Genomic DNA, 24184 nt, shown 5'->3' with positions numbered 1-24184 from the left:
TTTTGAGATTGCTCTAGGAATGTCTTCATTTCTCCTCTATTTTCAATGAATATTATTAGTACAATTGCTAGTGCAATTTTTTTTTAAAAAAATTCAAATTGCATTCTTCACAGCCTTAGCAAAACAATCTCACCATTTAAGTGGAAGCACAAAAGACCCTAAGCAGAAGGAGCAGTGCTAAAGGTATCACAATACCCAATTTGAAATTATGTTACAGAGGGATAGTGATAAAAAGAGAGTAGGACCTGGGAAGAAGGCTCAGTCGGTAAAGTGATTAGGCAAGCATGTGATCCTGAGTTCAGATCACCACTACCCATGTAGAAATCTGGGCACAGCGGCGTGCAGCTGTAATCACAAAGCTGGGCAGTCAGAGACAGCAGGATCCCAGGACTTCTGGCCAGTCCCTCTACCCTTTACGGTCTTGGACGTGAAGGAGTCTTCTGCTCTCCTTACTCGTCCTCTGTCTCGTGAATTGTATTTTCTGTTTCCTTACCCCCTCCCTGTGTGCAGTATTGCTCATCCTTTGTCTCATGAATTGTATTTTTTTCTGTTTCCTCACCCCCTCCCGTGTGCAGTATTGCTCATCCTTTGTCTCATGAATTGTATTCTTTTCTGTTTCCTCACCCCCTCCTTTGTGCAGTATTGCTCTAGGTCTTTTCTGCAGTGCTGGCTTGATAGTCGTGAGCTGCCATAGTTTGTGCTTGTCTGGAAATATCCTTATTTATCCATCAACTTTTAAAAGATAGGACTGCTGGAAATAGCCTTTTATGTCAGTTCTGATTATTTTTAATAAAAAAGGAACCAAACATCTTATATTACTTAGCCCAAACATGCCAAGTTCTTAAAAGCGGGCAAATGAGATTCTTAGAACACTGGCTAGCCTTTCTAGGCATCCCTATGAACAACACATACTTTATTCATTACAAAGGGATTTATTAAGATTTTCTTCTTACTGCAGTGCTGCCAGTAAAGTAGACTTTGGGCTGTTATATATCTAGAGGCAAATTTCCAAAAACCTGAACCTTATTTCAAAGTATATACACATTGTAACCAGACTGGATTATAAGAACATGAAGTTGGAGTCCGTGTTAGAGCTTTCCTATCAACAGAAGAGACTCAAAAGCAAGCTCATTTAATCCAGATACTTTGTTGAACAAGGGTGGAAGCCCAGCCTGAACTAGGCTTCTGTTGCTGCATATAAACTGCCTCAGGGTTTAGTGACATAAATGAACTTACTTCAGCTTCTGTGGTTCCTAATCCTCGCGTGGCTGAGGTGGCCCCTTCCAGTGGTAGATTCAGTATGTCCGTGACGCTGTGGTCTCCTCACAAACCAAGACTGCTCCAAGTCCATTTACATGTCTGTTGTGAGGATCCTATTCCTCGAGAGAGATTGGAATGAGTCTCAGATGCTCTGTGGATGTGTTCTGGGGACCTTAGTTCTGTGGGCCTCCCAGAGGACAGCTCACAGCATGGCAACTGGTTTCTGTCAGTGTGACAGGGAGCTGCAAGCCAAAGAGAGAAGTTTGTTTTAAAACTAAAACTGAGAAGTGGCAGATCATCTTTACAGTATTCTTTTCCATGTAAGTTAGTCACTAGATTTGGTCCACAGTCAAGGGGAAGAGATTTCACAAAGGTATGAATGCAATAGAAAGAATCTTTGGGAGCCATCTTGATGCCCAAAATCGTAGTCTGTTAGTAGCAAAGTAACAGTCTCTCCATTTCCAGTCTGCTGTTGTGATTTCCTCTAATAACTAAGCTGATGGAATGATAACGCTTCTTCTGACAGCTGATGAGGTTACTTAGAATATTGAAGATGAAGAAAGATGCAGAGAAGGCAGGGTGCCATAGTTTCTCAGTTTGCTTTTCTGCTGCTGTGATAAAACACCATGGCCAGGGCAACATATAGTGGAGTTTATTTTGCTTACAGTTCCAGGGAGTGAAAATCCATACTGGCGTGGTAGACAGCAGGCAGGCATAGTGGCTGGGACTGGATACCGAGAGCTCACATCCTGTACTAAAGCAGCAGAGAAAATGGCCCCTGTAGGCTGATATATTTGAATGTTTGGTTTCCATTTAGGAAGGATTAGGAGGTAGTTGTTGGAGATGTGTCACGGGGGTAGGGGGTGGGGGGTGAGCTTTGGGGTTTCCAAAGACTGTGCCAGGTCTCCCTCTCTTTCTTCCATGCCCTCTTCCCCCCTACCCCCATCTTAAGCTTGTGGATCAGATGTAAGCTCTCAGCTACTATTCCACGGCCATGCAGGTCTGCCACCACACTCTCCAACATGATGCCATGGACTAACCCTCTGCAGCTGTAAACAAGCCCCCAATTAAATGCTTTCTTTTATAAGCTCTCTCATGATGTGTCTTCCCAGCAGTAGAACAGTAAGTAACTGTAAACTGTCTCTTTTATATTTTGTGTGGTATGGAGCAGATGTTGATCAAAGCTACATCTGCACAAATACAAAATATCCTAAAATGTCAGTCTAAATTCTTTAAATTTACCTCACTTTTCTATAGAAGAAATCAAAAGCCTTCATGTCCAAGGAACAGGCTAGGAGAATAAAGAGGCCATGAGGTATAGGGAGCAATCTAGATGTCAGGATCATATTATTAGACTATAGCCCATGAAATCAATTATAGTCTGTAATTAAAAGATAAAACCTAAGGCATATGCAGAAACAGTAGATAGAGTCAAATTGCCTAGCATATCAATACCTTTAAGCTATAACAGATTAGGTGTCCATGACTTGTTTTTAGTTCAAAACCATATTATTATGCTTCAAGTGTTGTATTGACATGGTTTCTCCACCCTGAAAATGAGCCTGGGCTGCATGACTTATATGATCCCCTATGGATCTGCTGGAGAATGATGTACATGAAGTAGAAGTGTTTAGATTGTGAAAGTTAGAAGAAAGCCAAGACATTACCTCCTTAAATTGTGCTAGCTGTATTGGAAACTTGCAGAGGTGAGACAATCATATTGGAGCTTAATGAACTTGCTTTTACTGAACAGGAAAAGCTTGTGGTTTCTGTAATGTAACACTTGTTACAGTGATAGAATCAGATCTGCACTGTTAATATGTATATTAACAAAATTAGGATTTGTGAAGATAGGCTTATGTGAATATTTGAAAAGCATAAAAGTGTAACTGATGTATATTATATTTTGCCGTATTCTGGCCTTTGTAACTATTACTTAATTCCTAACCTTCCTCTGATTGGCCAGTTCCAATTAGTTGTAGCTGAAACATCCCTAGCCTAAACAATTTATAAAGGCACTTACCTGCAGATGTCTGCATTTTTAACAGAAAGTCTTGGTGAGGGTTTCCTGTTTCTGGTCACAGTGTTTTTGACCAGACTAATAAAAAATTCATTGTTAATTTTGCTTGATGCGATACCATGCATTGTGATGTTAGAAAAAAGGCTTTATATATTAGGGACAGATGCTACAATATTTGCAGCTGTTATTAATAACTGTAATTATTTGGGGTTTTCTTTAAGACTAAAACAAAACTTATTCTAACATTATTTTTGTATGAATTGAAATTAACTGTATTACAAATAAGTTTGACTTTGATTCTAAGTTTAAATTTTTATTTTGTATTTACATTTCCTACCCATGCATAACTAAGGGGCTGCCCTTCATAGTAGCTAGCTTGTTCCTTGGCATTATACATACCACAGAGTTTGGTTCCTTTGCCTGTCTACTCCAGCCAAAGTCCAGCCTCTTTTTCCGACAAGGGGTTACTAGGTTTCTGGATATTTCTTTATCTGCATAAATCATGTGAGCACAGCATGAAGCCCACCCCGACAGAGCTATACTGTGCTCCTTTGAAGTTGGATTAAGAACTCACTAAGCAGGATGTGCCCATTAATTATAAGGTTTTAAAACTTGACTCCTAGAAATACATAGCTCAGATAGTTTTAGTTTAATAGGATTAGGTCTATTACAAAAGAATTTGAGAGTATATGTTATATTCCTGTAAAAGTATGTTTGTGAGTTAATTTGGTATGAAATGACATGAGCTGCTTTCCCCTCTATGTCAGGAAAATAAAAAGTTTATCTGCTGATACTATGGAGATCTGAGAAATAGGAACAAAAGTAGCATCTCATAAAGTATTTAAATTCCTGTTGATCTGTACAATAATATTTTTTAACCACTTCCTTAAAACACCATGATGTAAACAAATCTTCATTGTAGAACATTATGGAAAAGTCAAACTGTAGAGATGATGAGGAAGTCAGTTGCTTCCTGGTTGTGTGGAAGGAAAAGACAAACAGAGCTTGGGAGATAGATTTCAGATCGAAAAGCCCTCTGCATGACACTGTAGTAGTGGGTGTGTATGACACTTGTCCAGTCCCACAGAACGTATACCACATAGAGTGAACCTTCATTTAGACTGGATCGGGTGATTAGGTGTGCTTATGTGTTTTGGGGTGCTGACTGGGACTAGAAGTTGGTTAATTAAATGGCAGAGGTTTACAGGTTTTTCTCCATTCTCTGAAGTTAAAATTGCTGTAAACCGTAAAGTCTGTAAACATAGGCATGTATACACACACACACACACACACACACACACACACACACACACACACAGGCTGGGGGGAGGAAGGGAGAGAGAAAGATTGATTAATATCTTTAGTGTATTTTATCCTGCGTTACACGGTTATTTAACAACTCTATAAAACATTGACATTTAAAAACATACATTTACCAGCAAAGCTTACTCACATTGAAATTTATGGGAGTCTTGCATTTCCAAAATCAGAGTTGGATTTTTCTGATTATTTCTATTGTGTTTGCCCTTTCTGTGTCTTATTTCTGCTTTATGCTGTTTTCTTTCATATATATTATTGGTTAGTCATTTGACTGAATGTTTAAATCATTTACTTTTCTATCTTTATTGCTTCCCAATGAGTACATTTCTAGTAAAGGCTCCAGACTTTTTCCGAGACATGCTTTGTCTGTATCTCATAACTTTAATGTATTGCTCTTATTAGTGTTCATTTCTTAAGAGTATGTCATTTGGTTTTGATTATTTTGTTCATCCAAGAGTTACTTATGGGCTGTTTTTAATTCCCAAGATTGAATTGTTTTTTTCTTTTTAACATTTAAAAAAAACATGTGTGCACGTGCTCATGTGTGTATGTGTGTGTGGGTACACTCACCGATGCAGGTATGTGTGAAGGGCAGAGGTTGACATTGGGTTGCCCTCTTCAATCATGTTTCCATTTTACATTTTGAGATAGGGTCTCTCACTAAACCTGGCAAACACCCTAGGATCCTCCTGTCTCCTCCCACTAGCACTAGGGTTACAGGCGTGTACCTCCATGCCTGGCTTTTATGTGGGTGCTGGGGATCTGAACTCATGTCCTTATGCCTGAGCAGCAAGCCATCTCCCCAGCCCTTTAACGGTTGTGATGAATGTAACCAAAACCTAAAATCCGATACACGATTGATTTCATTGATGTTGTGGACACTTTTTGTATCTTTATTAATTCTTATAGAGTTTCATACAATGTATTTTGATCATATCCACACACCCTACCTCCTCCTATATCCACCTAACCTCTCTACCCACCCAGCTTTTGAGTTTTCTCCCCACTTGTTCCAGTTTGTGTAGCCACATGCTCTTGGGAGTGGGGCCCAATTGGTATTCAATAGTGTATTTCTGTCTGTGCTCAACACAGTTTATATATGTATACATGAGTAAAATGTTTTATTCCTTGAGTCTTCTAGAACATCAGTCCTGTAATCCTGCTGGCAGCAGTAGGATAAAGCTGAATGGAAACATTTCTTCACATCCACTAAGGAGATTGTTCCCTTTTCAGCTCTAGCTAGTTACATATATGTACACATGTACAGAGAGAGAGAGAGAAAGAGAGAGAGAGAGAGAGAGAGAGAGAGAGAGAGAGAGAGAGAGAGAGAGAGAGAGAGAGAGAGGAGAGAGAGAGAGCGCTCATTTTTTTCTAATTCAGACACTTGGTCTCTTTACATTGTTGAGGAATTATAAATTTTTTGATAGCTTTCTCATTTGGTAACAGCTGTCAGAGTGTTTTGCTAACCTTTTTTGATATTTGATCCTTTACTTTTCTGTTCCTTCTCTGTAGAACCTAGTTTTCATTAATGTGTTAGGAAATCATTTTACCATGAATGTTTTATCAAAAATTAACATTTCAACTCATTTCTCTTTGCTGCCATCTCCCTCCTAAAATGTTACTCTGTTTTCTTTTTTTTTTGGATCCATATTTTCTTATTATGTATTCCCCTCCTACAAAGGACTCTTTAGAACAAATAAATATAAAATGGTATTTGTCATATTTAGAGTGATCAAAGACATTTTCTTGGTATTCTTCACAGGAATAAACTAATAAAATCTTCAGAAGCACACTCATTCCACCCACCTCTCACCTTTTTAAACAACAACAAAAAGGGATCAGTTTTTAACAATGAATTATCAAAGTAAGTAATTAACACTACTCAGAGACAGACAGTTAAATGAATGTGTTTTTAAAATGTGTGTGTGTATAAACACACAAATACAATGTTGCCCAGAAACTCCAGCTAATGAATAATCTTAAAAGATTAACTTCCTAGGTGACACATCACAACTCTCCAAAAGTGCAAATAAACACCAGAAAGCCTAAATCTAAGATCCAGTATGGTACCTCAACATACAGAGTCAGGAATGCTATGAAAGTCACAAGGCATCTGGACTCAGGGATGGATTTACAATGCAGCCTCTTCACAGACGGTGCTTCCCAATCAGTGTGGATCACGTCCATCTCTTGAGACACATACACGGCACTGCTGCTGAGGTCATACTTTGTGATAATTTACTAATTCAAATGAGGCTCCAAAGCAAATAACTATGGAGTATGAATTTGAAGACAGATGGTATAAACATCAGTTGATTCAAACTTACCTGTACCAATCTTTAATTTTCCTTTTAATACAGAAAATCTGTGTATAATCAAGAAAATTAAATCTCATAATAAAAACACCCCTACAGACAGCAAACATGTTCAGTCAGGTTCCTCACGGAGTGTATGTTGATTCACATTCTACTCTGCCAGGCTACATTCTTGTGGGTCTGTGAGATTAGGATCATTTCTTTCCATAAATACTAACTTCTCACAAACGAACTACCTTCCTGATTGACAAATACTGTGTAATTTCATTAGGTTCCATGAAAAGGAAAGGTTGAACATGCATTAAATGACCAATTTTGCTCTGTTAGGATGTGTGTTCTCATAACATGTAGTTCTTGTCAGCTTCGTGATAAGCACACACCAGTGGTTCTCAAAAAAAACTACAAACAGCAGAAAAGAACTGGGATGCATTAGGAAACTCCATGATTGTACAGTTCATCTTCAAACAGGAGAACCTCTCTGGCTTTCAGTTTCTCTGTATCTGTATGATCTGTATTGAGACGATTCCTCAAGTGCCGTTCCTTTATAATCCATCATGTAGACCTCGTCATGTGATCCAATGACTCTTCCTCCTACCTCCCTGCCACTCTTCTGCATGGGCTGTTCGAAGCATTCCTTGGCAGTTGTTTACACATCTTAGTGCATCTGTACCATTGAACTCAGTTCAATGGCTCAAAGCTAGTCATGCTAGATCATTAATTTAAGATATAAGAACAGCTAGCTAGAAGCCTGAGCCATTAGGCCAAACAGTTTAAATAACATAAGTGCCTGTGTGTTTATTTTATAAGTGGGCTGTGGGGCTGTGGGACTGCAGGGGCTTGGTGGGACCCAGAGAGAAGCTCTCCAGCTACAGGGTAACAGTAAAATATAATACAATATAATATAATAAGAAAATAAAAACTAATACACCAGAACAGGACAAAGCAGACAGAAGAAAAAGAGCTCAAGAAAAGGCACAAGAAACAGATATAGATGCAGAGACCCATTCATTCTCACACTCAGGAATCTCTTAAATTATAACACTATGCCAAAAGCCATACTATCTACACAGAGAATATACTCTTTCCACCTCCTCTTCTGCAGGGTTCCCTGAACACTGAGGGGAGGGATTTGATAGGGACATCCCATTTAGGGCTGAGTGTTCTAAAGCCTCTCCTCTCTGCATATTGTCTGGCTTTGGGTCTCTGTATTTGTTCCCATCTGCTGCAGGAGGAAGCTTCTCTGATAAGCAAGGCACTGATCTATGAGTATAGCAGAATGTTATTAGGAGTTATTTTATTGCTGCTTTAAAAAACAATAGTAGTATTTGGTTTTATGCTAGGTCCCTGGGTTATCTAGCCTCAGGTTTGTTTGTTTGTTTGTTTGTTTTTTCCCTAAGCTGTGCCAGGTATGGGTTCCATCTCATAGAGTGGGCATTGAGTCAAATCAGATATTGGTTGGTTACTCTCACATGCTTTGTACCACCATTGCACTAGCATATTTTGCAGGTAGGACAGCACTGTAGATCAAAGGATTTGTGGCTGGGTTAGTGTTTACACTTGTCCTTTGGTAGCATATAGAGTACCTTCCTGTACCAGAGATGCTATCATGTAGGGTGAAGGTTCTCTGTAAGCACCAACTCGACTTCTCCATGTTTAGTGAGTTGTGTAGGTGTTGTCTCCAGCAGTGGGGCCTTGCCTCAGTTTGTGGAGAACAACCTGTAGTCTTAGCAACAGCCTGGGTTATTTGGGGGATTCCCATAGGACCTCTCTGACCAAGAACCCAATTAGAGTTGTAATTCAGTCTCAATACTGGAAGCTTCATTTGATGACAAGAAATGGCCAGTTGGGGCTCTGTGTCCCCAATATTTAGTGATTTCGTTTAAATCACTTCCATATATGTATTCCTTTTATGAAACTTCCTACCACATTAGGTTTTCCTACTGTCCCTCAAACAGCCCTTAATTTTAGCTGTCTTGCTCCATATTCCCCCCCCATTCCGCTCGTCCCCCTCTTCCCTCCCCTCCTTACTTGACCCTCTGTTTCAGTCCCCACCCCATCTATCCATCCATAACTATTCTATTTCCCTTTTCTAGGGAAATCTTGTCCCTTGTTCCTAGCCCCTTACTCTGTACCTGCCCTCTGTGGTTCTACAGATTGTATCTTGGTTATCATTGACTTAACAGCTAATAGCTATATGTAAGTGAATGCATACCATATTTATCTTTTTAAGTCTGGGTTACCTCACTCAGATTTTTCCTAGTTCCATTTATTCACCTGCAGATTTTATGATTTCATTCCTTTTAATGAACAAGTAGTACTCCATTGTATAAATGTACCCATTTTCTTTACTATTCATCTGATGAGGGTGTCTTGGTTGTTTCCTCTTTCTTCCTATTACGAATAGAGAATCAATGAATATGGTTGAGTAAGTGCCTCTGTGGTAATATGAAGTGTCCCTTGGGTATATGCCCACAAGTGATATAGCTGGATCTTGAGGTAGACCAATTACCATCTTTTAAGAGATGTTGAAAGTAAATTTTGATTCTAAGTTTTTGCCAGGTGTGGACATGAAGAAACAGTGAGAATATCAATTAGGTAAAATAAGGAATTTTATAAATTCATGGCATAAAATGTTCATATTTTAAAATTATTCTATAATAGACAAAGAAGGAAAGAAATATTCAATATTGTTCTCCATAACTTACATGATGGTCATAGAAAAATTTGGATGGCTTTAAGTATTCATAGTAGGTATATTCTATACTGTCACCACAAACAGTGAATTAGTAACTACTGAACCATTGAGTCTACAGGAAATGTAGAGTTAGGTTCGCCATACATCTTTCGAAACACATCTTTTTTCATATACATTGTTGATTCATTTATGTTGAACTCAGGATTAACAGCACAAGCCATTATTTATCGTTTAACCCCTTAAATATTGGAGGAGATGGTTCTATTATCTTTACATGTAAACACAAGTATTTAAAGAACCCCTCATCTGTAATCATCTCTTTCAGTGCTTCTCCATTCTAAGGCAGTCATATAGTGTTGAAGAGAGATGGTAGGCCAACCTGGCTGTCTCTGTCTGTAGACAATCTACTATGCCTAGATGCCTTAGTGCTTGGGAGTATCCATCCCAATAAAACCTCTATTTAAGATCAGTTTGTGGGGTAGGCAATTGTATCTTTTTGATCATTGTGCCAGTAAGTGTTCCCCCTCTCCCAACACAATTCTTACCCATTTTCAATCTAAGAATGTTTCCTTCCTTGGAAACTATTGATATCTTTGAATAAAGTTTTCATTCCATTTATTCTGGTTTTCTCTTCAGGAATATTACTGTTCAATAGCCAACTCTTCATTGTCTCTTTACCACATTGCTCATATTTCACTTTTCTTTATTTTTCTTTTCTCTCCATCCTTTATATTTAGGTTTCTTAATTCATTACAGAGTTTTTATGCCATAATATTCTTATTTCATAATACTTATAAAGAAGTGTTTTCTATAATTTTGAAAGCTACAAAAATATCTCAACTTTGTGAATGTTGCCATATGTCTACAATGATAAGAATGTATCTGTGAACTACCACAACTATGTACTTCTGGTCCTTTAAAGATAATGGAGATTTTCTACCCTCTGGTGGAAAAGGAGTAGATATGAAAGATAACTAATATTTGCCGAGAGTTGGTGGTTTTCCAGGGTTGATGCTATGATCCTATTTATTTCTCACAATATTCCTATGGAAGGGTCTTTTATTTACATTACAGAGGAAAGCAAATACTCTGAAGATTAGTTACTTGATAAGGTCAAATAGCTAATGAATACTTGGGCCAGACATGAATGCCAAACGTTTGTTCTTCTTCAGTAGTAGTGTATTATTTCATGTGGTAGTCCGCATCTCTACAAGAAACATTCCCATTCCATCTATCAAGCATAGTCTGTTTTTGCTTTCTTGCTACTGCTCTCAAATTTCATTGGCTGTCTTCCAGACCTACAAAAATGAAATTAAACTAGAGATTTTTAGAATAAACACGAAAAGCAGCATAAAGCATTTGCTTTTAAGCCCACTGTGTGAGTGGACACAGAAAACTATATAAAGCAGTCTAAATATACCTCAGTGGCCACTTTATTATAATGCTGTATATAATTATGGTTAGAGTCATTAAAGAAAGACTAAATTATGAAGCCAGGGAAAGGACTCAGTGGGCAAAGTACTTACTATGTAAGCATTAAAACCTGAGTTTGAGTCCTTATTGTTGGTTATTTGGCGCTCTTACCCTGCGAGGAAATGTCACGAAACACGACAGAATCCACTAACAAGAGTTTTATTAAGATAAGAGAGAGAGACAGATGTGCACAGGCCTGCAGAAAACACACGTGAGTAAAAGAGATGGAGCCAGAAGTATGGCACCAGCTTATAAAGGCTGGGCCGCACCTGCGCACACAGGCCCATGTGGCTACTCCACTTATGCGTGTAGATCACATGGTTGTGCTGCGCGCTTTACGCAACCACATAAAACCATGGGGTCCTGGTCACGTGAGACGTTTTGACCCATAAATGGCTAGGCGGAAGTGCCTAGGTCCGCTGGGCATTTGCAACCATGCCCAACCGTGGGGGCGTGTTGTGAATCCATATCACTTATTACCCAAATAAATGCCAGTGATGGTGTCACACATTTATGACTCCAGTGATGAGGGAGTCACAGACACAGGCAGGTTCCTGGGGCTTGCTGGCCACTCGGTTTCCTTGAGCTGCACGTTAAGTCAGAGATCTCTTCTGTCCCAGTGTCAACTTTGGCCTCCACAGGTGTGTACGCAGGGAAGCTGCACAAGGACACATACACAGCAAGAAAGGTCAAATCATAGTCACCTTTACTCCAGGATATCTAAAACACATCTAACTGAATTTTAAATTTTCAAATTGTAAACAAATGCTTTGAGTGTTTATGATAGAAAAAGAAATGTCCCAAATGATTGTCCCAAAGGATGAGTAAATTATAATTCTACAGTAAAACAGAGTAGTGAGAATAAAGTTTCACTTCATGTATCAACATAGATAGAGCTTGTGAACCTAATATTGAGTGAGAAATTCAAGCTGCCAAAAGTATCCTTACAGTTGATTAATTTAAGACTTATAAATAACTAAAGCTAAACAATAATATCACTAGAGATGCATAGCTCTACAGCAAAAATTTACAGAAAGTTAGTATATTGGTAAGCACAAATTCAGGATGATGGTTCTTTGACGGCAGGAAAGTGAAGGAGAAACCTTCGGTTGGGGCATACACATAGGACTGCAAAAGGATTAGTAATGTTCTGTTTCTTAACTGGTGATTAGATACCTCAGTTTTCACTTCACATCATCACTGTGTATAATTTACATATGCTTAAGATATGTATTTATGTATAAAAATACTTAACAGCATATTTGGCATGTTCTGGTATTAATTATCTAGGAATATTCAGATTGATATTTAGGGGAGATTTCTAAAGATATTATATGACTCATCATTGTTACCAAATAAAATATGAAGATAACAGAATAGCTACATCAGGAAGCACATTTGAAACAATATTCATTTATCTAAGGAAACGTTTTTATTAAAATTTTTTAGTATGTACAGTATTATGAAATAGAAGTCGAATTTTCTAAATTATGATATGCTCTTTGTAAACATATCTGAAATTCATGATTTGTAGGTCTCATGAAAAGCATAATTACAATAACAACATTGCATTAAATTCTAGAAAAAACATCATCTATTTATAAGCTTTGATAAATTTATAGAAATGTGGGGGCCATTTTTGTCATCATGAATGAGCATCTTTGAAGTAGGATTATTCTGTTGCAAAACAGTATTTCTCCTTTATGACTGAATAACTATATTTATTTTTACTTAGACAGGTAGATAAGATAAACTATGAATTTCATTTCAGTATAGCTGCAAATAATTTTACCATATTTTTTCTATAAAAAGAGTTAAAACTAGCAGAACTGAGAAAAACTAATTTGTACCTTTGTGAAGTTTATAGAAGATTTTTCTAAAGGGTTAAGATTAAGTCAACTCTCAGCTGGGCAGTGGTGGCACGCACCTTTAATCCCAGCACTCAGGAGGTGGAGGCAGTTGGATCTCTGTGAGTTCAAGGCCAGCCTGGTCTACAGAATGAGTTCCAGGACAGCCAGGGCTACACAGAAGAAAAACTCTGTCTTGAAAACACCAAAGGAAAATAATAATAATAATAATAATAATAATAAGAAGAAGAAGAAGAAGAAGAAGAAGAAGAAGAAGAAGAAAAAGAAGAAGAAGAAGAAAGATTAAGTCAAATCTCTAAGAAAAACTGTTAAGATTTAGGAACGTCTATGTATTTTCTATTGCATTTGCATTTTTATTGCATTATACTCCACAGTTAATTATTTAATGCTGATTTATATAGATATTTCTAAAGGTTTTCAAATATTTTTCACTTCTAAAAGTATTTTTTCACACAGTGATTCTTAATTCTATTCATAATTTTGAGAGGATACAGAATGTTGGGTTGTGAGTGATGGGTATCTTTTGAAACGGGTGGTTTGGGAACAGAATACAATCTAACTAATACCTTGTATCAGGGTCACTGTATGCATTTTTTTTCTTTTCCTGGAACTAATCTCTTTAAAAACTAATACTCCAGACAAACAATGCCCCCTCTTCAGTGCTGAGTAAAAGTGGGTCAGGAGAGGATTAAAGACACTGGCATTGCACTGAAGTGAAGCACTGTAAGCTTTAATTTCACAGCCCTCCTTGTCATTTGAGAGTTCCTAAATGCTGCTAACTCTGACCCCGTCCTTTTGCTTCCTCTTCCTTGCCTTGGTGTGCGAGCCCTTATTGTTCATCTGTGTATGTAATGTCTTCTTAGAAATTTCCCATTGCATTTGCTAGTTTTTGAATATCTGTCAGCATTGAGGCCGTTTGTCCATCACTACCCCAATCTCTGCCTGTGTTCCTTCTTTCCTTCTTTTATTCACTCAGTTCTCCCTCCTCAGGGTCTGGTACCATCAGCACTGTGCCCTCAGGAGCCTTCTTATAAGTGTTTGAGTCAATAAATACATTGGAATTCTACTAGACACAAACCGGAACGCTCTAGTGTAGAGCTGGATAAGATGTAATTGTTTGCAGTTTTACTGGGAACCTTTTAAAATAAGACCAAGTCAGAAAACTTCAGTACCAGCATCCTGTTAACCCATTCATGGAGAGAACTGTTCTACTCTGAGGACAGCAAATAGGTTTTTGAGTCTCTTCTATGCAATGAGGGTTCAATGTGTACATTTATATGGTTTTATATACCACAAAGTTCCCACCAACCCATCCCACGAACACACTCCTCTTTAATACTGAAGTCCATGCTTGTTTCTTTTTTTCCTTCATATTTTTCTTCCAATCTCTTGTCAATAATTAGATACCCATTTTTAAACATCTCAAAAGTAGTACACTCAATACTCAGCCTTCATATGGATTCACTAGGTCTTAAAATTTTTCTTCTCTTTTTTAGCTAACACACACTTTTTTCCCCCTAAACCTTTTGAGAGACCTGATAAGCATAATGACATTTCACTCAAATACTACGGCATGTATCTCCTAAACAAGAACATTTTTCTATTCTATCATCTAATTATTACTGGCAGTTAATTATCATTAGTATAATGCTGTTATGGAGTAGAGTGCCCATGTACAAATCCTCCCAATTGCATGCTCACTGTCTTTTAACATCCAGGAACCAACCAACAACTACTCATTGTTTTTACTCGTCATACATCTTGAGTATCTCTTAATTCGGACCATGGCTTTAAAATTTTTTATAACACAACATTTTTGAAAGAATCTATACCAGTTATTTTTCAGAATGTCTTTAATTTTTGTTTCTTTTATTAAATGAATATTGAACTATTAAAAAGTCTGCAGTAGGATGACTCATAAACATTTTGGCCAGCATACTATAGATTATACTTCAGTTCACTATAATCTGGAACACATGACCCCAGTTTGACATGTGATATTAAGTTTGATCATTTGCTTAAAATGATGTCTGTGAGAGTTTTTTATTATAAAAATAGTAGTTTCCTTTTTTTCATGTATTAGTTTTCTGTTGCTATTATAAAATACTTTGAACAAAAGCAATTTAAGGAAGAAAGGGTTTGCTTTTCTTTACTGTTCCAGAGGGATAGTCTTTTATGGTGGAGATGGCATGGCCTGGCAGCAATGGCAGGAAGCTGGTTGATCATATTTTATCCATACACAGGAATAGAAAGATGAGTCTATGAACTCTCAAAGCCCACTTCTCAAAAGTGACCCAAAGCAAGACTGAAACTCAGCAGGGCAAACACCAGATTCTGCAGTCCATGTCCATCCAGCATCTGGGACTTCAATTTCAGGGGCTTAGATGTCTCCACCCCTCCATCTTTGCTGTCTCCAACATACCCCACCCCCTTAGGCTAGTTATATTCCCTTTATATAGCTCTTGTTGGCAGATGTCTCATGGTTCTGACATCTTCAACATCTTGAGATCTCCACTACACAGCCCATGCTTTATCTTTACATCTTCATGCAATGGCCTCTTAAGTGATGCCTTGCAAGAGAATTCAGCCTTGCTACACAATGCCTGGCCTCAGTAGCTCTCTGAAACCATGAAGAAAAAAATCCACGACTCCCTAAGTCTTGCATCTGTTTTTTTTCTAAAACCATTATAACAAGGCTGACTATTACCAAGTTCCCCTACCAGCTTGGGATGGACCTTTGCCTATTCGGATCACAATTAGAGCAGCCCCCCAACCCCGAGACAGGGTTTCTCTGTGTAGTTTTGGTACCTGTCCTAGATGTCACTCTGTAGACCAGGCTGGCCTCAAACTCAAGAGATCCGCCTGTGTCTGCTGGGATTAAAGGCATGCACCACCATCGCCCAGACTTAGAGCAGCTTTTGTGTGCTGTTACTTCCTAGGAGCAGGGGATGCATTCCTTAGGCTTTTACCTCTCACAAATTACCTGGGTGGGGTCTTGCCCTGAGGGCACCTTTCCTGTCTTTCCAGTGCAGAGCAGGAGTTTCTCTGGCAAACAAATGAGTACATTACTTTTTTTTTCAAAAATGTATTTTTTATTTTATGAGTGTGCGTGCATACATGCGTACGTATGTACGTGCGTGCGTGTGTGCACCATGTGCATACCTGGTGCCTTGAGGAGGCCAGAAGAGGTCCTCAGATACCCTGAAGCTGGGATTAGAGATGATTGTGATCCATCACATAGGTGCTAGGAACCAAACCTGAGTCTTTTGCAAGAGCGGCCAGTGCTCTTAGCCACTGAGTCATTTCTCCAGCCCCAGGAGCTCTGCTTTGCAGTATTCAACACTGTTTCCAGTTCCCTTCTTGTCCTCTTGCTTGCTTACGGAAATCTTTTTTAAATGTCTATCACATATACCCCCAAATGTATCTAATTCAAAGTAAGCTCAAAACCTTCTCTGTAGATATGAAGCTTTGCATACTCCAGACCCCAGATAATTCCTGCCAGTCTGTCTTCACTAACTATATTTCCCCTGGATAATTTATATCCTCCACTTCCTTCAAATCCCAGATGTCATCAGACAGGCTCTTTCAGATCACTCTATCTACAGCAAGTCCCTTTCTATACTTTTTGTCCTTTACCCTTTGTCCTTTAATTTTTCTCCCTGATGTACATTTCTGGTTTTGTCTATCTAGTAGACCGGATGTGTGACCTCTGACTGAAGGAATGACACCAACCTGTACAATGTACTAGCTTAGTGTCAGTTGGATTAGCAGTTTGAATTCCTCTTAATCTTCTCTTAATGTTTGTCTTAGTGTTTCTGTTGTAAGATGAACACCATGACCAAAGCAACTTGGGGAGGAAAGGGTTCATTCAGCTTACACTTCCAAATCACTGTTGATCTTTGAAGGAGGTCAGGACAGGAACTCAAACCTGGTGAAACCTGGAGGCAGGAGCTGATGCAGAGGCCTTGAAGAGTGCTGCTTACCAGCTTCCCATGGCATGCTCAACCTGCTTTCTTATAGAACTCAGGACCACCAGCTGAGGGATGACTCACAATGGACTACTCCGCACCTCCTACATATTAAGACAGTACCCTATAGGCTTGCCTATAACCTGATTACTGGAGGCATTTTTTTCAATCCAGGATCCTTCCCCTCAAATGACTTTAGCTTGTGTCAAGTTGACATAAAACAAGCCAGCACAATGATGTAAAGAAATGAGGCTTTTTGTCTTGTGGTGGTTTGAATGAAAATGGCCCCCACAGACTCATGGAGTGGCATTATTGGAGTTGTGGCCTTGTTGGAGGAAGTGTGACACAGGGGGTGGGCTTTGAGGTCTCAGATGCTCAAGCCAAGCCCAGTGTCACTCTTTCTTCCTGCTGTCTGCAGATCCAAATGTAGAACTCTCAGCTACCTCTCCAGCACCATGTCTGTGTAGGTACAGCTATGCTTCCCAGCTTGATAATAATGGACTTAAACCTCTGAACTGCAAGCCAGCCCCAATTAGATGTTTTCCTTTGTAAGAATTCCTGTGATCATTTTGTCTCTTCACAGCAACAGAAACTCTAACTAAGACACCCTTCTTCTAACAAGTCACTTAATTTTATAATTGATGTTCTCTCCTCATAAAACATTGCTTGCAATTTTTCAAATTATACGAGTTAACAAAGAAATTGTGCTTTTATGGGTTGTATAAATTGGTAAGTTATTTATAGTTTCACTTCTTAGTATTAATCCAATCTGTTTTTTCTTACTACTTGGCTATGAGACCTTAAAAGGCAATCAGAACTCTTGTATACTAACCTACAGTTGTTGCTTTTTATTATAAATGAAAATACAAAGTCTTTTACAAAAGTCATTAATTTATTCCTTTTAAAAGTGTCATCATAATATTTATTTTGCTCTCCTACATAATACTTATTTTTGTATTGGCTTTGAAAGGAGAAAGTTCTGCCTTTTCTCTTTTACTTAAAAGTGAAAACTAATCACATTTGTAAGATTAAAATAATGGTAGCAGATGAAAAATTTTGACTAACAGCCATGTTTTTAGTATTTTATCTTCTGTTTTTTGGCTTCTCAGTGGTAATAAAGAACCATACATATATAAAACCTCAAATCTAATTTTAGAAGTTCTTAGCAGTCACCAAAATATTACCCTGTGTTTAAGACTAAAGAGATCCCTGTGCCTGTTCTGTGTGTGTGTAGATGTGTGGGTGTGCAAACAAATACCTTCATGCTCTCATGCTGTAACAATAACATCAGATCACAGATTTTAGAGAAGAAAGTAAGTTATTTAAATTTATTTTTCACTGGATATCCAAAAATGTTAAATGTTAAGCATTATATTATTATAAAGAGTTCTCATGAGCAACCTATTTTTTAAACATTAAGAAGTATATTGAATATGGTGAACATTGCAATTTTATATTTTCAGAGTATTTTCTTAAATTGCATTAAATATGTAATATCTTCTTAGTCACTAAGGAGAAATATTGAAATTAGTAATATATTTGACTTTTTATTTTATTTTTATTGAAAATAGTTATTTTCTATATTCTGATCATGGTTTCCCCTCCCTCATCCCCTCCCAGATCCTCCCTGCCTCTGCACTTCCCCAACCTCAGGCCTTCTTTCTCTCTCTTGGAAAACAATCAGTATAAAAGACAACAAACAAGGATAAAATAAAACATACTAACAAAAAGAAGAAAAACTGAGAAAGAACATGAGAAACTCATATACACACACATAAAACCCATAAAAAGTCAAAACTGTAAACCATAATATACAAGCAAAGATCAGTAGTGGTAAAAAAAAAAATTAAAATGCCAAAATAAAGCAATATAGACACACACAAAAAACGAAAAAAAGAAAAGCCTCCAAAAACTACCTTTGAGTTTGTTTTGTGTTTGCCATCTGCTGCTGATCCCAGGGCCTGCCCTTGTGGTTTGTTTAGCCAGAGAGACTCCCTTGGAGGAACTAACTTTTCCTTTGCCAGTGGTTACTAATTGGAGATAGCTTCTTGGCTGAGGATTGGAGCTTGTATCTACTACCCCATCTCAGCACTGGGATGCCCTCTAGCTTAGATCTGTGCAGGCCCTGTGCATGCTGCTTCTGTCTCTGTGAGTTCAGATGTACATTGGTCCTGTTTTACCAGGAAGACACTGTTTTCTTGGTATCACCATCTCTGGCTCTTACAATTTTTTCACCTCCTCTTCTGTTAAGATCCCTGATCCCTGAAGGAAAGGATTTGATGAAGACATTCCATTTAGAACTGTCCAGTTGTGAGTCTGTAGCAAATGTTCTTTTTGGACTATCTTTGGACCACCAGCCTGCAAATAATGACCCAGAGACTTAATATTAATTTTGAAAGCTTAGCCTTAGTTTAGGCTTTCCGCCAACTAACTCTTAGAACTTCATGAACCCATATCTTTTTTAATCTACGTTCTGCCACATCGCTCAGTTACCTCTTCTTAGTATGGCAAATCCAACTTGCTCCTAGTCTACTGGCAAAACATGTGCCTAGATTCCTTCTTCCAGTTTCTCTCTCTCTTCCTGGAAGTTGTGCCTACCCTCTTCCTGCCTAGCTATTGGCTATTTAGCTTTTTATTAAGCCAATCAGTAGGCACCTTGGCAAAGACATATCTGCACAGCATAAATAAACATTCTGCAACATTTCCCCCTTTTTGTCTAAATAAAAAGGAACAGTTTTAACTCTAACACAGTAAAACTATATACAATAAGAAGAATTACCAGGTGGGGATTACATTTACATTGTCCAGTCCATTTGTATTTGGCAAATTTGGAGAAACTACTCTATTATCTATCCTATCTTGATAAGTCCAAAGTTTTATACCTAAATCATTTTCTATCCTAACTTGTATTACCATCCTAAAAATATCTTTTTAGACCCAAAAACACTTTCTTAGATAAACAACTTAAGCTTTTATGTCTCTCAACCTTATACACCTTCCATCTCTTTTGTGAGTTTCTTTTCTGAATTTTGTAACAAGGAAAACTGTAACTAAGACTGTCTAGTTTTAACTCCATCAAAGATCACCAAAGGATATAATATTACCTGAGTAAACAGGAAGTGCAAAGCAAACAACTTCTAAAATGATGGAAATGACAGACAGCTGGCTGCCTAGACAGTCACCCAAGGGTACTCTGTAACATAGGGGCATCCATGTTTGGCCTACAGGCCTACAAAATCTGACAGACTATTCTTTGAAGTGGGAATTTTGAAGGACTGTCCTACCTTTTCTTGGCAAAGTTCGGTAGTCTCTTTCTCTTGTGTCCTACTTGTCCAATTTGGACAGCATACTGTCAGCAGTCAAGGCAAGGGCAGTTTCTTGCCCAGTGGCTAACTTTGCCACAATGAAAGCAAACTCCATGTGGAGGGTCCTTGATGCCCATTATCCTTTTTTGAAGTAGATTGGTGCTGTCAGGAGCAGACATGTTTCACTGTCATGAGAAGCCTTATGTTATTAAAACATCTTAAATGCCATATACTATAGATCTCTGAAGTGTTTGAAGACCATCTATCTATCTAAAATATATCTCTGTTTGACCTTAAAAACATACATAACATGGCCACAGATTTGATTGTTAGATGACTAGCTACTAACTTGTATTTCTCAATTATCCTAAATAGTTTGTAATAATAACTTCCAAAGACTACAAATTTATATTACATTGTTAAATGAGCTGCACAAGTACAAAATCTTAAACAAGAGTAGAAACATATATACAGTATAACAAAAATAGCCTTAAATTTGTATCAATATACAAAAAGACCTTTAAAAAAGTAGAAACATATATACAATATAACAAAAGTAATCTTAAAATTGTATTGATATACAAAAATATCTTAAACAAGAATAGAAACATATATAGAGTATGTTTCTAACAAAAATAACCTTAAATTTATATCAATATACAAAAATCTATACTATTGTAAAATATTTGAGATTAATAGTTGCTTTTTAGTTTAAAATAGGTTTAATAATCTACCCTTTTTTCTATTATTTCTTAACTATATCCCCCCTTTTTCTTTCAGAAAGAGATCTCTGAATCTAATCTCCTTTGTTTAGCTTTCTACCTGACCATGACCAACAACAACTTGCAACCAACCCCCTAAATGATGATAAATACCCATAATCCATTGAGCAACCGAAAACCACCCAGCCCACCTCATGAGAATGTGGGTATCGTGTTCTCTAGGCTGCTTCCTGTTTTCTGGGGATGACAGCCTCTCTAGAGGACCCTGAGAAAATTGAGATAATGGTCAAGTCTTGGAGAGCTAGCTGTATCACTTTTTGTTTAGTCTCTGTGTGGTGGGAAAGTATAGAGCTTATCTGAAGTCTTGGCTGAAGTAGTCTGCAGCTGGATCATTTCAGCTAGTACCTTTCAAGTTGTTCTGGGTGTAGAATTTTGAGAAAACTGCAACAGAGGCATTTTGAGAAGCCAGATAATTTGGGCTACTTGTCTTTATTGGTGTCTGCCCCCCCTTTTGAAAACACAAAACTTTTAAAGGTAGCATACATATCTGCATTAACATAAGTATGAAATGTGCATTGTGCACAAGTCAGCTAAAGGTGATTTTTTATTCTATATTTGAGAAGCTTAAAGGCATCTATCAACTTTATAAGTCCATTTCGACTGTATAACCAAACTGTAGTATAAATCTCTATATCATATGAAAGGCTGGCATGTAATAATAAGTCATGAGGATTCTGTAGCCAACAAGATTTATCATGTCTCTTTCAGTATCAGAGCTGCTCCCATGTAGAGGGACCAGCATACATGTCACTTGTAGTCTTTCCTGGTTACTTCCTCATGTCTTTAGCCAAGATCCTTAGGCGGTCTCCCTCACTCAAATCTGATGTTTATTAATTTTGAAGAAATCCATAACTTTTTGTTTCCTGTCGAAACAAAGACATAACCTCTCTCCCAGTGCAACATATTTCCTGACTTCTATTCAGAAGTTGACATTTTTAAAATATGTAAGTTTATTTAATTTAGCAGTTTCCATAATCCAGTGTCTCCAGCAGCTATTGTTTTTTGTTCATTAGCATTTAAAAAATTCAGAGTCAACAAGGCAACATACAGGATCCAGCCACCCTATGTATTTTCCATCTTTATGTGGCCTATTCTTTTTACATTACTTTACTCTCTCTTTAATGACTTTACTTTATTATTTTTAAAGTATTTATGTCTATACCTATTTTTTTTTCATTCTTTAGCATCTAAGCACATTCTTAAACATACTGTAAGCCATTCGGAGATTTTCTCAGCCTGGACCTGGCTTTTTTTTGTTTTCCCAATTTCTCAGGTCCTGTGTGGATTTACATGCCACTCATTGGGTACCAAATTTAGCAAGCTTTCTTGTCAGATGATCTTTGGACCGCCAGCTCACAAATAACAACACGAAGACTTATTATTAATTATGAGAGCTTGGCCTTACCTTAGGCTTTTTCCCAACCAGCTCTTGTAACTTAATTAACCCATGTCTTTTAAATCTACGCTCTGCCATATGGCTCTGTTACCTCTTCCTAGTATAGCACATCTGACTTGCTTCAAGTTTGCTGGCGAAATCATGCACCTAGATTTCTCCTCCCAGTTTCTTTCTCTCTTCCCAGAAGTCACACCTACCCTCTTCCTGCCTAGCTATTGGCTACTTAGTTCTTTATTAAGCCAATCAGAAGGCACCTTTGCAAAGACACATCTGCACAGTGTAAATATTCCACAACTTGAGTTTCTGTATTAGTTCCCATCTACTGCAGGAAAAAGCTTCTCCGATGATGGCTGAGTGAGACACTAAGCTGTAGGTATAGCAGTCATATTGCTACATTCCTTTAGTGTAACAACAGTATTTGGTTTGTTCTGAGGTCATCAAATAAATGTAATAAGAATATGGGTAGAAAACATGATTTGTGGAGCTGGGAAGATGGCTCAATGGTTAAGAGCATTCCTGATCTTCCATAGGACCAGCATTCATGCCCACACATAATACTCACCCAGGCACACACATATATATACACATAAATAAAAAATTAAATAAATCCTTTTTGACAGTGTAATCAGTAAAGACATAGAAGCAGTATTTATTTAATTTATGGCCCAAATAAGACCCCACCCTTTACTTCAGTGACACCAAGGTAACTTTTGACTAACCTTTTTGCCTTTTAACTAAATCGATGCCATTTATACACATTTCAACTTCTACCACATGACATTTCCTAGGAAAAAAATACTTCAGTGTGTGTTTCCTGATAATTTTGAGATTAAATTATGAAACTACCAAAGAACTAGACTTGATTAAATTTATCTGGTATTAGAAACAAATTAAACCTAGAAACAATACATAGGGGAGGCAGTATAGAATATACAAAAGTAAAAAAGAGTTTTTAAAGAGAGTAAACCCACTATATAACAAACATTAATATTGGTATGTGTATTTGGGCCTTATTCAAAATATTTTACTGATAAGAATTTGTGATTCCTTATGTGGTACATAAGAGCATAGGTCCTGGACTGTCAGGATCATAATCCTGGCTTCATTATGGATAAATATGAGTGATGCTAACTATTTTTCATCACACTCATTCCCCTCACAGTAAAATAGCAGAGCCAGCTTTGTGAGCTGTACAGAAAGGACAATGAGCTGGACAGTACAACATGCTCAGGACAGTTTAATCGTTCCTATTACCAATACCCACAAATAAGAACAGCCACTCTCATCCAGGCAGTGGCACCGGGTCCTGTGCTCACTGCATGAGTCAGCTGTTTGAAACCTGGGGCCTATGCAGGGTCCCTTGGCTCGGCCTGGGAGGAGGGGACTGGACCTACCTGGACTGAGTCCACCAGGTTGATCTCAGACTGTGGGGAAGGCTTTGCCCTGGAGGAGATTGGAATGGGGGGCGGGCTGGGGGGAAGGTGAGGGGGGCGGGAGGGGGGAGAACAAGGGAATCTGTGGCTGATATGTAGAACTGAATTGTATTGCAAAATAAAAATTAAAAAAAAAAAAAGAACAGCCACTCTGTGGCTATGTGGTGTGTGCATTAGATTAGTAGTATACGTAATATAGATTATTTTGATGACCTCTTCACAACATCCCCAGATCTCTTCCATCTACAGCAAGTGGTTCTCAAGCTTCCTAATAATGCTATGACCTTTTAATACAGTTCTTCATGTTGTGGTGACCCCCAACCATAAAATTATTTTCATGGCTACTTCG

General features: G+C 37.9%; 1 protein-coding gene and 1 pseudogene across 1 annotated transcript in view; one reads left to right on the top strand and one right to left on the bottom strand.

The window, feature by feature from the left end:
- Gstcd (glutathione S-transferase C-terminal domain containing) overlaps positions 1 to 24184 on the top strand; it is a 104209-nt gene that overhangs the window by 53501 nt on the left and 26524 nt on the right. The gene's annotated exons all lie outside the window — the stretch shown is intronic.
- On the bottom strand, positions 7067 to 22480 carry LOC131912801 (TIP41-like protein; annotated as a pseudogene).

The sequence above is a fragment of the Peromyscus eremicus genome, chromosome 6, assembly GCF_949786415.1.
Source record: "Peromyscus eremicus chromosome 6, PerEre_H2_v1, whole genome shotgun sequence".
Classification (NCBI taxonomy): Eukaryota; Metazoa; Chordata; class Mammalia; order Rodentia; family Cricetidae; genus Peromyscus; species Peromyscus eremicus.
Note: the sequence above shows the minus strand (reverse complement) of the source record. Positions and strands in the feature narration are given on the sequence as shown.